Source organism: Cupressus sempervirens, chromosome 6 (genome assembly GCF_028749045.1).
Source record: "Cupressus sempervirens isolate cs-2001-9-10 chromosome 6, ASM2874904v1, whole genome shotgun sequence".
Classification (NCBI taxonomy): Eukaryota; Viridiplantae; Streptophyta; class Pinopsida; order Cupressales; family Cupressaceae; genus Cupressus; species Cupressus sempervirens.
Window position 1 is genome coordinate 223,583,739 of NC_143123.1, and position 15,677 is coordinate 223,599,415.

Genomic DNA, 15,677 nt, shown 5'->3' on the forward strand with positions numbered 1-15,677 from the left:
CACTTTGAGGTACCTAAATTTGACAAATTCAGAGGAAAAGGAGACCCTGTCACACATATCAAAGAACTTTACATGCATTTCCAGGACGTGGCATACAATGATGTCTTCCTCTTGCACCTTTTTCCCAAAAGCTTGGCTGGACCAGCTCTTGAATGGTTTTATAAAATCCCCTATGGCACAATTAAAAACTTTGCTGAATTATCTGAGGCATTTGCAGCCCAATATGCCCATCTTGTCGAAACAGAGCTATCAATAGTTGATCTTGTCCACACCAAGCAAAAAGGTGGAGAAAGCCTTGCCGAATACCTGCAAAGATGGAAAACCCTTACCACACGCATATCCCGCACCTTGCCAGAATGCCATGTGGTGAAAATTTTTATTGATAATGCACATCCCAGCTTGGCTCACCACATGACCATGAACTGTTTGCAGACCTATAAGGATATCAAAGAGAAAGGAATGATTCTTGAGCAAGGACTCATCAAAGATGGTGTGGTAAAGATTTACAAAGAGGCCAACCAAAATCAATCACATTCCAATGACAAGTCTAGGTATTGGAACAAAAACAAGCATGTTGCAACAGATGGGGTTACTGACACCAGACATGTGAATATCGTTGGTCCTTCTCAAAACCAGTCTAACCCACCATATCAAACAAACAACCAACAAGCTATCAATTACCAACAATGAAATAACCTAAGCTATCAAAACCACAATACAAGACCCAACTTTCAAGGGTCTAACAATCAAGCTAATGCCATCAATGTAGTTGCAGGGCAAAAGCCCAGATTCCAACCTGCACCTAGAAACTATACACCCCTTGGTGAGCCATTGGATGTTATTTTTGAGAAATTGGCTAAGGAAAACCTAATCAAATTTCCTCCTACCCAACAAATTGATCCAAGCCAATCCAAAGCTACATGGTACAAGGACAATGAGTATTGCAAGTTCCATAGGGTAAATGGTCACACCACCCTCAGATGCATGAAACTGAAAGACTATGTGCAAGACCTCATTGATCGGAAGGAAATCATTGTTGGTGCCCAAACCTCTCCCAATGCAGGCTTATAGATTTATCAAAATGCTTTTCCTCCACACAACAACCAAAATCCTGGAAAAGCACCTATCCAAAACAACACCAACAACCGCCAGTCAAACCAACAGCATGGGAAGAACAATGACCACACTTCATCCTATATAGACTATGGTAGCCTTATAGGTTGTATATCTGAGAAAGAGCCTTCTATCAATGTTATCAATATCCGAGGACCAGACAATGAGTGTGCGGTCACCACTCGAAGAGCATGATTTAACATCGCAGGCCCACCAGTTTCATCAACACCATCAGCTCCATCAAAAAGCCGGTACAATATCTTGGAACACCTTGGGAACATGCCAGCCCAAATATCCATTTTAGACCTTCTCCGCACTAGTCCTATGTACAAAGACATCCTTGACAGTGCTCTCATAGAATCCCGTGTCCCTTCTGATATCAATGCTACTAATTTTCATAATCTTGTTGGACACCTTTCATCCTCATGTGCCCTATCTTTCAAACCCACCAACATACCCGTGGTTGAGCCAGATCACACCCTTCTGCTTCGCATAGCCATCATGGTATCCAATTTTGCCATGAAAAGAGTAATGATAGATAATGGATCAGCCTTGAACATTTGCACCCTAAAATTCATAAAACAAGCTGTGTATACTGAGGCAGATATGATCAGTGAGGTTATCACCATCAAAGCTTATGACAACTTGGAAAGGACCACAGAAGGGACTATTTTGCTACCAATCAAGGTTGGGCCAGTCATTCAAGAGACAGTTTGCCATGTTGTTGATCTAAACCTACCATTTAACATCCTCCTCGGTCGCCCATGGATTCATGCTATGAAGGCCGTTCCATCCACCTACCATCAGTGCATCAAATTTCCACATCATGGCACTGAAGTAACCATCCATGTCGATCCAGAACCCTTTTCTTACTGCATGCGGTTGAAGCTTCATATACAAACCATTGCCCTGGAATAGACATCGGCACAGCCATTGCCAGCTCATCCCACACTTGTAACGACGCAGAAACCATCCTTGCCTCCACCCTATCTACTGTAAAGATCAACAAAAAAGGTTGTGGAGAATATAGTCTATCAGATGCATTTGCTGTCGGAGCAATCCCACTTGATCCACATACCCATGGACAGCCAACATATCACAAAGCTAAGGAGATTCCACCTCCTCGATACAAACATTTTGGCCCAACCACCTTTGTGTCCTCAAAAACCCCTCTTCATGAGGAGCTCACTCCAGATATCAACAATTGGTTACATAAGGATGCACCTCCAAGAAATCAAGCACGCCTTGATCACTTCAGCCAAAAGTATCCCCAACAACATAAGCTCATCACTGAAAAATGGAACTATCAAGGAGGTGGACTAGGACTAGAAGAAAGGGGCATGCAATGTCCCATCGAAGCACATAATTGGGAAATAAAGTCAGGTCTTGTCTTTGGCATACCCACAACTGGGGGCACCAATCAGAACGGTCACGCTTTTTCGAACATCCACCGCAACCTTGTCGAAATCAAAGACATTCCTGAGGATGTTGAAAAGAGAGCCTACGACGATATCCTAGACCAAATCTTCCTAGGAGACTCTGTTCTCCAAGAACTATCCATCCATCTCATTGACCTACCACTTGCTCATCCACAACTCATAGATTGGGACCAACCAAGTGTCATACATATTGATGAGTTCGCATTAGAGGAAGCACTTCTAAGATTCATGGGAGCTGAAACTCCTCATAAGAATAAAAAGCTAGATTCTACCTACATCTACAAGCTAGATCCCAAGGGGTATTTTGGAGAAAATCCCCAACCTAGTTTTGATACACCCAAAACTGGAACTAAGGTAAATCTGGGACTAGCTAAGGCAGCGAAGAGAACCCCTCAGCAAGAAAATCCAGAGCCACAAGCAGAACATGAGGATTTAGTATTGCCTCCTCAAGATAATTGACCAGAGGTGTCTTCTATTCTAATAGAGGATACTAGAGAAGTCAACATTGGTTCTTCAGAGATCCCTAGAATTGTTCACATTGCTGCATCCCTATTACAAGACCAAGCTGACCTCCTCTTTGAGGTTTTACGAGAGAACATTGGCCGATTTGCATGGTCATATCAGGACATGCCAGGACTTGATCCAAAGCTTGTAGTTCATCATCTTGTAGTCGATCCAAAGATCAAGCCCGTCAAACAAAAGCTTAGAAAAATGCACCCCAAGGTGGCATTACTAGTCAAAGCTGAACTAGAAAGAATGTTAGCTGCTAAGGTTATCCGACCTATCGACTACTCAGAATGGATCTCCAACATGGTCCCTGTCACTAAGCCTTCTGGTGACATCAGAATCTGCACTGATTTTAGAGATCTTAACAAAGCTTGTCCAAAGGATGATTTTCCCTTGCCCAACATAGATATGATTGTAGATCTTACAACTGGACATGAAATTCTGTCCCTTATGGATGGATTTTTCGGGTATAATCAGATCAAGATTGTAGAAGAGGACCAGCATAAGACAGCATTCACTACCCCTTGGGGAACCTTTTGCTACACCATGATGCCTTTTGGCCTAAAGAATGCTGGGGCTACCTATCAAAGAGCTATGACAGCCATTTTCCATGATCTTATCCATAACATTTTGGAAGATTATGTGGACGATATCCTAGTCAAATATCACACCTTCATGGATCATCTTGCTGACCTGGAAAAAGTCTTTGATAGGTTGGCCCAATATCATCTCATGCTAAATCCCAAGAAGTGTGTCTTTGGGGTCACATCTGGAAAGCTTCTAGGCTTCATAGTTTCTAAACGGGGTATAGAGATCGACCCCAAAAAGTTCAAGGCTATCTTAGACATGCCTCCTCCCTAGACACTGCGACAGCTTCGCTCTCTTCAGGGAAAACTTCAATCTGTCTGGCGCTTCATCTCCCAACTTGCAGATAAGTGTACACCATTTTCACACTTGCTAAAGAAGAATGAGAACTTCAAGTGGGATCTTTTATGTCAGCGCAGCTTCGATCAGCTCAAGCAGTATCTCACCAATCCCCCTATATTGGTTCCACCAGTTCCTGGTCGTCGCTTGATCTTGTATATATCAGCAACACCTACTGCTCTAGGGGCACTTCTAGCACAACATGATGATTATAGCAGAGAGAGAGCCATCTACTATATCAGTAGAACTCTAGTTGGTTATGAACTCAATTACACTCCTATGGAAAAAGCTTGTTTGGCAGTTGTTTTCTCAACTCAAAAGCTTCGCCACTACATGCTAAGTCATACCATCCAACTAGTCTCTAAGATTGATCCTCTCAAGTATATGCTCTCTAGAACAGCACTCACAGGTCGGCTAGCAAAATGGGTTATGCTACTAAGTGAGTTTGACATCCAATATGTGGACAGAAAGGAAATCAAAGGGCAAGCTATAGCAGATCACCTAGCTGATGCACCTCTAGTAGATGCATATCCTTTGCTCACAGAATTCTCAGACGAGCATATCTTCCTAATTGAAGAACAACCCCCATGGAAGCTTTATTTTGATGGCTCATACACCTCTCATGGATCAGGGGCAGGAATATTATTAGTTACACCTCAAGGAGATTATATTCCAAAAGCCTTCAAGCTACAATTCCCCAGCACCAACAATATAGCAGAATATGAAGCTCTTGTAGCAGGATTAAAGATAGCTGCAGAATGGAATATCACTGAGTTAGAAATCTTTGGCGATTCTCAGCTCATCATCAAACAAGTCTTAGATGAATATCAAACCAAAGATGAAAAGCTATTACCCTACAAAGAGCTAGTTGATCAGCTGACGCAACATTTTACAAAGCTTCAATTTACACAAGTGCCTCGAATGCAGAACAAGGCAACAGATGCCATGGCCACTATCGGCTCGCTCTTGGAAATTCCCCAAGAAGCTACGCAGTATGAGTTTTTAGTTGAGCAGCTCCTCACACTTGCCTATGCGAATGAGGATTCAAACTGTGTTTGTATCTTGGTTGGTCCCCAATCCCCTTGGTACCATGAAATTCATGCTTACCTTAACGATGGTATCATATCCCCTCACCTCACACGTACCCAATGCCAGAACCTCATCCGAAAATCATCCCACTATGTTATCATAGCCAATACCCTATATCGTCGGGGTTATCACGATACTCTCTCTCGATGTTTAGATGAAAATGAGGCCGCGATGGCATTAAAAGAAGTACATTCTGGACTTTGCGGTGCCCACACGAGTGGTATTGTCCTAGCATGAAAAATCCTTAGAGCAGGCTACTATTGGCCTACCATTGAAGAAGACTCTTGTGACTTTGTCAAAAAGTGTCTCCCATGTCAGTAGCATGCAAATCTTGTGCACGCTCCAGCACAGGATCTACAGCCTATTGCACCACCTTGGCCTTTCGCTTGTTGGGGCCTTGATCTAGTTGGAACTATCACCCCTCTCTCATCTGATGGACATAAATGGATAATAACAGCTACAGACTATTTCACTAAGTGGGTGGGAGCAGTCCCCCTAGTCTCAGCTACAGGAGTTCAAGTCTCCAAGTTCATCTTGTACCACATTGTTTGCCGCTTCGGCATCCCATCCACCATCTTCACTGACCACGGAGGTAACTTTGAAAATCTCAACATGGAAGAATTATGCACTTCCCTCCGCATCCATCACCACTTTTCTAGCCCATATTTCCCACAAGGTAACGGCTAGGCAGAGGCAACTAATAAAACCCTCCTCAAAATCCTAAAGAAAGTTGTCAATGATTTCGGTCGTGATTGGCACCTTCAAATAAATCCGGCTCTATGGGCCTATCGAACTTCCTTCCGTACATCCACAGGCACAACTCCATACTCCCTAGTCTATGGTGCCAAAGCGGTATTACCTATAGAAGTTGAACTTCCCTCACTACGCATATCTTTGCGAGGGCAAATCTCAGATGAAGAATACAGAGTAGCTCGACTCACCCAGCTAGATCTCTTAGACGAGAAGAGACAACAAGCCTATGACCATCTCACAATCTATCAAAATCGTCTCAAAAGGAATTTCAACAAGAAGGTGCTCCCATGACACTTTCAGCCAGGTGACATGGTCCTCAAAGAAAATATGAAAGTCCAAGCAGATCGAGAAAAGGAAGGCAAGTTTGAACCTACATGGCTTGGTCCCTATGTGGTTACTGCCTCCTTTGGCTCCGGAGCCTATCAATTATCTACACTAGAAGGAGAACTCTTGAATGATCCCACTAACATCATTCATCTCAAGAAGTTCTATGCTTGAAGATCCTTGCTATACCTAGCTTTTGAAAAAATACAAAAAAAAATAGTAAAGAGAAATAAGCGTCCAATGGTGAAAACTTGGCAATTCAAGTGCCTTGGATAGGTACCTTGGTGAAAACCTGGTAATTTAGGCGCCTTGTGTGCTAAAGACTAATCCATTATCTATCACTATCCTATCCCTCATCCATCCACCCACCATCCCATAAAACACCTGCTTGTTCCCTTGGTGTTCCAATCAAATATCCAAAATCTGATGGAGCTTGTCAATACCTCCTATACAGCTTGTAAATCTTGTACCAAAGCTTGTATTATACCTTGTAAATCTTGTACCATACCTTGTATATATTCGAATCTTGTCCAAAGTGTATATGAGCAATGTTAGTATGCTAATAGAAACCAAATTTAAATAAAGCTTCTAAAAACTAAACAAAATTCATAAACTTCAAGATAGACTAAGATGAGCTCTCAATTGAGAATATGAGCCATTAATGGACTCTCTCAATAAGAAGCTCTCTTGTTGAGTAGCTTTATCTAAATGGATAGGATGTATGCTCAATATGCTTCCAAAGGCTTCAATGGATGATTGTGGATTTTTGGTGTGGATAGATGGCTTTAATATGGATTTGGCTCTCAAAATAACATTATAACTTTACTTCATGGATTGTGTTAAAATGGCTTGGGAGAGGATTTTTTAAATAGGCAAAGGGCTTGAGGGATTGAGGGCTAAGATGCAAGGATGGGAAAAAGCTTATGGAGGGCTCAGATTGCATGAGAAGAGAGCACATAGATTGTACTTCCTTATAGCCAATCAAGGAGTGACACATGTCACATGGTGAGAGGATGGAGGAAAGGGGAAGGATGAGTCAACAAAGGAGGCTCAAGGGATAAAATCTTCATAAAGACCCTCATAATGACTTGTAAGAGCAATAAAAGGGCTTGTAAGAGTCATTTATGACCTAGTGGACTTCATAAAGTTTTATGGTTGAGATATTTTGAGGGTGATGAGAGCAATTTCGACTTGGACTTGATTAGGAAGGTTCTAAGCTTGCTTAGGCTTGTGCAAATGATTAGAGGATGGATTAGGATGGTTTAGGATTAGCTTAGGGATAGGCAAGTGGATGGCATTTAATGAGGGTGGGTGAAGGAAGAGATATTTGTTAACTTTGGCTTGGGTTAGTAAGTTTTAACTCATGTTTAGGGAATGTGACAAGGTTAGGAGGGGATTAGAATTAAGTTTAAAGACATCTTCTAGAAGAGTCTAGATTTTGGATGAGGATAAAGAATTTCTAGAATAGTCTAGAATTTCCTAGGATGAGGATGAAGACTTTCTAGAAGAGTCTAGAACTTCTTAGGGTGAGGATAAATTAGATTTTTAGGAAATAAATAAAGTTTTATTTATTTCAAGGGTTTGGGTTGAGGAGATATTTATTAAAACTTATTTAATAAACATGAGGATTAATATTTAATTTTAATTAAATATTTTGAGTTGGGGTTAGGGGTAGGAAATGATGAGATTAGCCTTTAATCAAAATTAAAGAAGGATTAGAAGATTTTGGAAGAGATTAATGGTCATAAGGAAATTGGCCAAGTTTTGGGCAAAAAATAAATTTTTTATTTATTTTAAGATTTTTGGTCAATTTATTAATTAAATAATTAATAAATAAGAAAATAATGTTTAAATAAGATTTAAACATTTTTGGGAGGGATTCCTTAATTAAATATTTTTAATTAAGATAAAGGGATTTAATGGCATAAAAATTAATTAATTAATTAATTAATAAATGATGATGTCATCAGGACTTTTTCAGAAAATAAAAATACTTTATTTTCTAAAGGTTTTTAGGTGTCTACATTTTGCCCCTCTTTGATGTGATGCCACAAGTGGCATGGCATCAAAGATAAGAAAATAAGATGCCCAAGGCTAGAGCAAAAGAGGAGAGAATGGACTGTGAGATGCCCCCTCAAGAAGGCAGCGGGGAGAGAAAGTGAGGCTCGATGGCTTCTTGAAATGTACAAGAATCTCGGATGAGCAAGGAAACTCAGATTGGCAAAGAGAAGGGGCTAAATTAGCTCAAACTCTCACTATGGGAGAATGATAAAGGAGAATGAGATGCACAAGAGGAAGCAAGCTTAAGACTTTAGGGAAGGTGGAGGATGAAGGAGCAGAGCGCTATAAAAAGGAATCCAGGATAGGGAGATGGATGAGGGGATTATAAAGCTGATGCAACAAGATTTCAAAGAGTCGGATTGGTGGAAGATGGGTTTCAGAGATCCCTAGGACTAGGATTGTGGATCTCGAAAGATGAGGCTTGGTGGATTGATTTGGATTGGTGGATCCCTAAGACTAGGATTGTGGATCCCTAAAGCTAAGAGTGATGAGTGATTCAAAGAGATACTAATGCATCAGCTATGGTAGGAGAGACAAATACTGGATATGGATGGGGGATAATGGTGATGAAGGAAAACCATTGAAGCTTTTTGAGCGGGGGGATACTTCAAAGAGAAGTACCACCATGTAGTTGAGCACTAGATTTGCTATAGGACTATTGGTTAATTGCCAAGGTTACCAAGAACATCAAGGCCTTTTCACCAACCATCCAAAGGACTGACAAACTAACTCAAAACAAACACACAAGGATTGCCCCAGCATCACACATGAATCCTAGAGGAAGCAGCGTGGAAACGACACTGGAGAACCCACAAGTAGAAAAGAAAAACAAATGAAAGACCTGATCAAGACCTTACGCTCTAATTGCCCCATTCGCAGCATACCATGATATGGAAGATCGTGGCAACCTTGAGGAGGGAACAAGGAGATTGCTTGGAAAAGATACTTCAAGACCCAAAAGGGAAGATCCCAAATCAAAAGAAAGTGAAAATCCAAAAGAGAGCCGTTTGCCAACGAGATGGGTAGGACAAGGTACTAACGGACCAAGATCAGACATGAGGAAAGCTATATCCTGCAAGGACCTATCAGAGAGCACCGAAGCTGGTGGATTTGGATGAGTGATGTGTCTGGCAAGCTGAATTAAGAAAGATAACACTTTGGTGACAAGAAATCTAGCTAAAGGATGCGTTGGAATAGCTAACCAAGATTGCGATGGGTGCAAGATGCTGATCAAGGACGAACTGACATGAACGCTGGATAGATACAATGGTACTAAGCTAAAGAGGATGTACAAGCTGACGGACCAAGATATTTACAAGCGGGCTAATCAAGATATGGTACAAGCTAACGAACCAAGATAGTTACAAGCAGGTAAAAGCTCAGGATGATAGGATAGCGGGATGGTTTGATGTTGTGCAAGATGCGAAAGCTAAGGGTGGGGTGATAGAAAAAGATATGGATTTGGCAGGATGCATCCAATGATGATGAGAGATTTTGTGACCAAGGATAGCTAGAGGAGCAAGATGAGATGGCTGGATAGGATGGTAGATAGCTAGGATTATGATGGATATAAAGAGATGACATTGGGTTTGCATGAGGATAGCCTAGAGCTAGATACCAATGACAAGGGAGGATGGACAAGACAAGATCTCCAAGGAATATAGTGCCCCCAATTAGAAGATAACATGCGGAAGGAGGTCTTATGATGGATGTGATAGGATTGAAGCTAGGATGGAAAAAGCTGAAGGGGCTAGGGAGATGGATGATAGCTGAGATGATTGGCTAAAGCTGCATAAGATTAGTGGATGGTGTGAGATGGAAGCTGGAGGATGGAGGATAGGTGGATAGATTGGAAGATGGAGTTGGATGTCAAGAGATGACCAAAAGCATGAGGGTGATAGGCTAAGTTGGGGATGGCGAGATTACGCATGATGCTTGTTTGCCAAGTTTTCATCATGGTACTTGTCCAAGGCACTTGAATTGCCAAGTTTTCACCAGTGGACGCTTTATTTTTCTTTTCTTTTTTGACTTTTTGACTTTGGACTTAGCTGGAATGATTTTGGCTTTCTTCAGCTATTTTGGCTTTTTTGGGATTTTTCACTAGCTGTTGGAATGTTCAATTTTGTTGCTAGTTGTTGGTACACCGGATGTGTGATTTATGCAATAGATCGAATTAGATGGGATTGATGGTAGGAGATGGAGGGATGAAAATGCTAGAAAGGAGCATGAGATGGGGATGCTTGCAAGAGCAACATTAGCACATGTTGGAATGGGTGTGAAAAGAGCATATGGGGGATAGATGGTAGATGTGGGCGTGATGGAGGATTTGTGGAAGCGTGCTTGGGGATATTGGCACCCAAGATGGAGTTAGGAGATGGGGGACATGAGTCATTAGATGGGGGATTAGCAATGGTGGATGCCATTATGCATTGGGTTTCAACTTTTTTCTTGGGGATCCACATGGTTTTGGATTTTCTTTTCATAGGCTTTTGCATTGTTTTGCATTCTTTGATTGGATTTTTCCTTTTTGGAGTATGTCTTTTAGAATAGACATATGATTGCCTAGGATGTGAATTTTTAGCTTTATGCATTTTGAAGTTGGCATTTACATTGTTGTGGTAAGCTTTGGGAAGATGGTTAGGAGAAGCTTTCTGAGATGGAGAGGATATGAAAGAGCATGTAGGGGGATGATGATGGATGATGTGCCCTGATATGTGCCTTTGTTGATCTTGCATAAAAATGGATGGAATAGGATTTTTATGATGGTTGATAAGACGATGGAGGATGGTAGATTTTGGGACATAGGGACCCAAAATGGATTTAGCGGATGAAGGGGGGATATGGTAGGTTGTTTTGCGTTGCAAAGATGGTGGAGGGGGGATGACATAAGATTTCTTGAAGGAGTGATGGAAGGCTGGCATGGTGGGCTTGGAGATAGGCTTGGTTTGGGGGTGTGGTGTACCAACACCTTTAGATGGTGAGCCTTTGGATACATATCCAAGACCATGAAATCCTAGATTTTTTTGTGCAATAATAGGTTCTCTGATTCCTTGCTCTTGTGGTCCTAAACCTTGACCTTGATAATGCCATCGATTGAGCATTTGAACAAGCTGAGGAAACTTTTTGCTTGCAGAAAATGGTAGAAGTGATTTATTAGGTGTATTGCAATGGGGAGATACTGTTCTTAATTCTTCTGTTGAGAGAGGACCACCATGGATGAATGTAAGTGAACCAAGAGGGTAGATTATAGATGGTGGAATAGCTTGGATAGGTGGTAAGATGGAAGCATGGAGCGGGGGAGATGGAAGGATAGGATCTTGATGTAGCTGGTGGGATGACAAGATATCTTGTAGTGGAGGAGATATGGCTCGAGGTTTTGGAGATGGAGGAGATGGTGACTGCACTATGGATGGAAGACATGGTACGATGATATCTTCATTTATGCTTTGGGGGATGTCAACATGCTTTTGGGCAGGATCTTGATAGGATTGGTTTGGAGTGGATGGTGCGATAGGAGGTGAAGGGATGGATTCTTCAAAGGCAGCGGATGGATAGATGGGAGATTCAGTAGTGGAGATGGGTGAGTAGAAGATGGATGCATAAGGGTCATTACGAGAGATTTGGGAAATGCTTGGAGGCGATGTGGATAGGATTTGGAGGGATTTGACAGGTGGTGGGATTTTGATGCTTGTAGGAAGTGGAAGGATTTTAAGCAATTTGATGGATGGTATGGGGATGATAGCTATGGGAGATGGAGGTGATATTATAGATGGGGAAGCTTCATCACTGACTACTTCACATGGTTGGATTAGATGACATGGCTTATCAACTGTTGGAGGCAACTTTTCTTGTATTTCCTCTAGGAGATTCCTTCGAGACTCGTGTGTCGAAGGTGGAGGTGGATTGACAGGAATAGCTAGTGTGATGGGGTTGGAAGATTGGAAGCTTGGTTGATGGGGTGATGGAGGGGAAGCTGGAATATCGGATGGCATGACTAGATAGTTTGGAATAACTCTTGGATTTTGGGGGGTGCTTGGGGGAATGTTTCTAAGGCTTTCAATATACCCGTCATAGTCAACAAGATTTTCATCATCATTGGAATAGGAGGTGGCGGGAGCAAGGACAATGCGACCAAACACATCATGATAGGATTGGTACTTCATGCTTTGATGATGAGTTTGATGGGGATGGGGTCTTGCATATGGATGAACACGGAAGCTCATGGTTGGATTTGGATTAAGCACAGATTTTGAACTCGCTGATGAAAGATTTCCTAGGGAGAGTCAAAGTTGCATGACAGACCTAAGGAGGATTGGCTGGAGATTTTTGGCTTTCTTGTGGATGGAAGACTTCAAGGGCATGCTGTCAAAAAGTGAGAGTTTTGCTTTCCTATGCACTGGATTGGTGGAGATTGTGTCAACCTAAGAATAGACTAATGATCCTATGGGCATGACACGAGATTGATCACTTGTGGATCCCAACCTTTAGCTCAAGGTGATGAGGGATAACAGGTGACAAAGCTAGATTACCCTAGACAAAGCTCTGTCAAAAGGATAACCATGGTGAGGCTGGTGGATTGGTCGGATTGATTGGATAACAAATTCTAGCAGAATGACAACAACTCTCTAAAGGCCTGGGTGTGATTTTGGATTGGGTTTCTAGCTGGCTAGGGGGGTATGATTTGGAGAGACTTTGGATTTGGGATTGTTCTAAAGAAAGGAACTAGATAGATTTGGTTGCAGCGGGGGAGCTTGGATGATTTTTTGATGAGGCAGTGACTACGCTAAGTATGCCTTGAGCTGGGAGATTTCTTCTTTTTTGGGATTTTGACCAAAGTTGGCAAGCATTCATTCAAAAGCTATGAACAAACAAGCAGACAAAAGTTTGGAGCAAGCACGTCAAACACACCAACAGCCTAGGAAGCTTTCTACAACGATGAAATTTGGTTTAGCTAGGGAGTCCTCGATATACGCAAGGTACGTGAGGCCCAAATTCGTAGATGAAACCAAAAAGATGTCACACAGCCGAGAGGAGTGGTAACCCACTTCTCCTCTTTCACTTCTCAAGGGTATAAAGTTCCTTGAGGCTTAGCCCGAGTGACAAAATTTTGATCCCAAGAGAGGTGTCTTTGGATTCACCTCCCGATCTTTATACTCCGTCGGAACGCTGGAGTTGAGGTCGTCCCAAGGGGTGATGAAATCCCCAAGCAGGCCTCCTAAAAAGCTAAGACAAGATTTTGGATCCTAATCTTATGCACCCAATATGGCCTCGAAAGATGACAAGGGGAGAGAAGACTTGGATGATCTTGGGCTAAAAAGCATGCTTGTTCTTTTACCAACTGACGCTTAAGTTTTCTGATCTAGACTTTGCAAGCACTCATGTTTAAGATACAATGTCTATTCCAACTTTGAAGCGTCGACAAAAATAAAATTGATCAAAGAATGCAAACAAGAAGAAGAGTTAGGGTCAACAAGAGGGTAAACCCGTGCGCCCGGAGGCCCTCCACGTCAAGTATCGATTGATTTTTCTTTAAGGCATTCAAGATTGAGTGTGAGTTTATTTTAAGCCCAAAACAAAGGTGTGTGAGATTCGATTTCAAGCGCGCGCCCGGAGGCCCTCCACGTCAAGATTTATCCAATTTTTATGCCCAAATAAAGTGTGAGCGAGATTAAGGTGCATTCAAGGAAAATTTGATTTTAATCCATGGCATTCAAGAGTGATTTTAGCAACATGCATTCAAAGACAAGTGATTAAACATTCAAGTTTTTTCCTTTGAGCATTCAAGATTGAGATTGTGTGTTGTTTTAAGAACTTTGAAGTGATTTGTTTTAACCTTAGATCATTCAAGATTGTTTTGGACTCAAAAGTGAAAATGACTCTTTGGACTTTGCTTTTCATTCAAGATTTTGTGTGCTAGTTTGCATGTTTTAAGCCCAAAAATGATATTCCTAGATTTTTTTGATGCATGAAAAACCTAAGAAACATTCAAGATTTTGCAACAAGACATTTGTTTGGAACAAATAACAAAGCTTTTAGGACAATTTTTGGCAACCATTTAGGACTCTTAGTTTTTATGAGATTTTTTAAAAGAACTTTAGTGTGCACTTAGTGTTGATTTTGAACCTTTTGAAATGGAAACTTGAAGTTCTTTTTAAATTCCCAAAAATGAAGTGTTCCTAATTTTGCATGAATGTATCTAAAACCTTGATGTTGCAAGGATGCAAATGATTAGATTGGTTTAGTTTCACTTGTTAAAAGATTTTTTCTTTTTTGCAAATTTTTAATTTTTCAATAGATTTAAGTATGATTTGGGGGTTCATTTTAAGCACTAAAAAGAAGTGTGTATGATTTTGCTTTCTTAAAAAAAAAATGGCCAAGATCTCCCACAAGAAGAATAAGAAGAAGTAGATGGAATAAGAAGAATATAGACAAGAAGAAGAAGAAGAATTTCAAGTTCTTTGTCCACCTATAAGCTTGAAAAATCTGCAAACACTATGAGATAGATTATGAGTTCCTTTGTCTTCTTCATGCTCATGTGGACCTACAAAACCAATTTATACAATCCTACCAATCACAAAAACAAGAAAAATTAGCCAAAATCAGAAAATGACATACAAAACTTGACTAAAAAAGCTAATGAAGATGACCCATGCGGGGTCCCACCGGGCGTGCCAAAATGTATATGAGCAATGTTAGTATGCTAATAGAAACCAAATTTAAATAAAGCTTCTAAAAACTAAACAAAATTCATAAACTTCAAGATAGACTAAGATGAGCTCTCAATTGATAATATGAGCCATTAATGGACTCTCTCAATAAGAAGCTCTCTTGTTGAGTAGCTTTATCTAAATGGATAGGATGTATGCTCAATATGCTTCCAAAGGCTTCAATGGATGATTGTGGATTTTTGGTGTGGATAGATGGCTTTAATATGGATTTGGCTCTCAAAATAGCATTATAACTTTACTTCATGGATTGTGTTAAAATGGCTTGGGAGAGGATTCCTTAAATAGGCAAAGGGCTTGAGGGATTGAGGGCTAAGATGCAAGGATGGGAAAAAGCTTATGGAGGGCTCAGATTGCATGAGAAGAGAGCACATAGATTGTGCTTCCTTATAGCCAATCAAGGAGTGACACATGTCACATGGTGAGAGGATGGAGGAAAGGGGAAGGATGAGTCAACAAAGGAGGCTCAAGGGATAAAATCTTCATAAAGACCCTCATAATGACTTGTAAGAGCAATAAAAGGGCTTGTAAGAGTCATTTATGACCTAGTGGACTTCATAAAGTTTTATGGTTGAGATATTTTGAGGGTGATGAGAGCAATTTCGACTTGGAATTGATTAGGAAGGTTCTAAGCTTGCTTAGGCTTGTGCAAATGATTAGAGGATGGATTAGGATGGTTTAGGATTAGCTTAGGGATAGGCAAGTGGATGGCATTTAATGAGGGTGGGTGAAGGAAGAGATA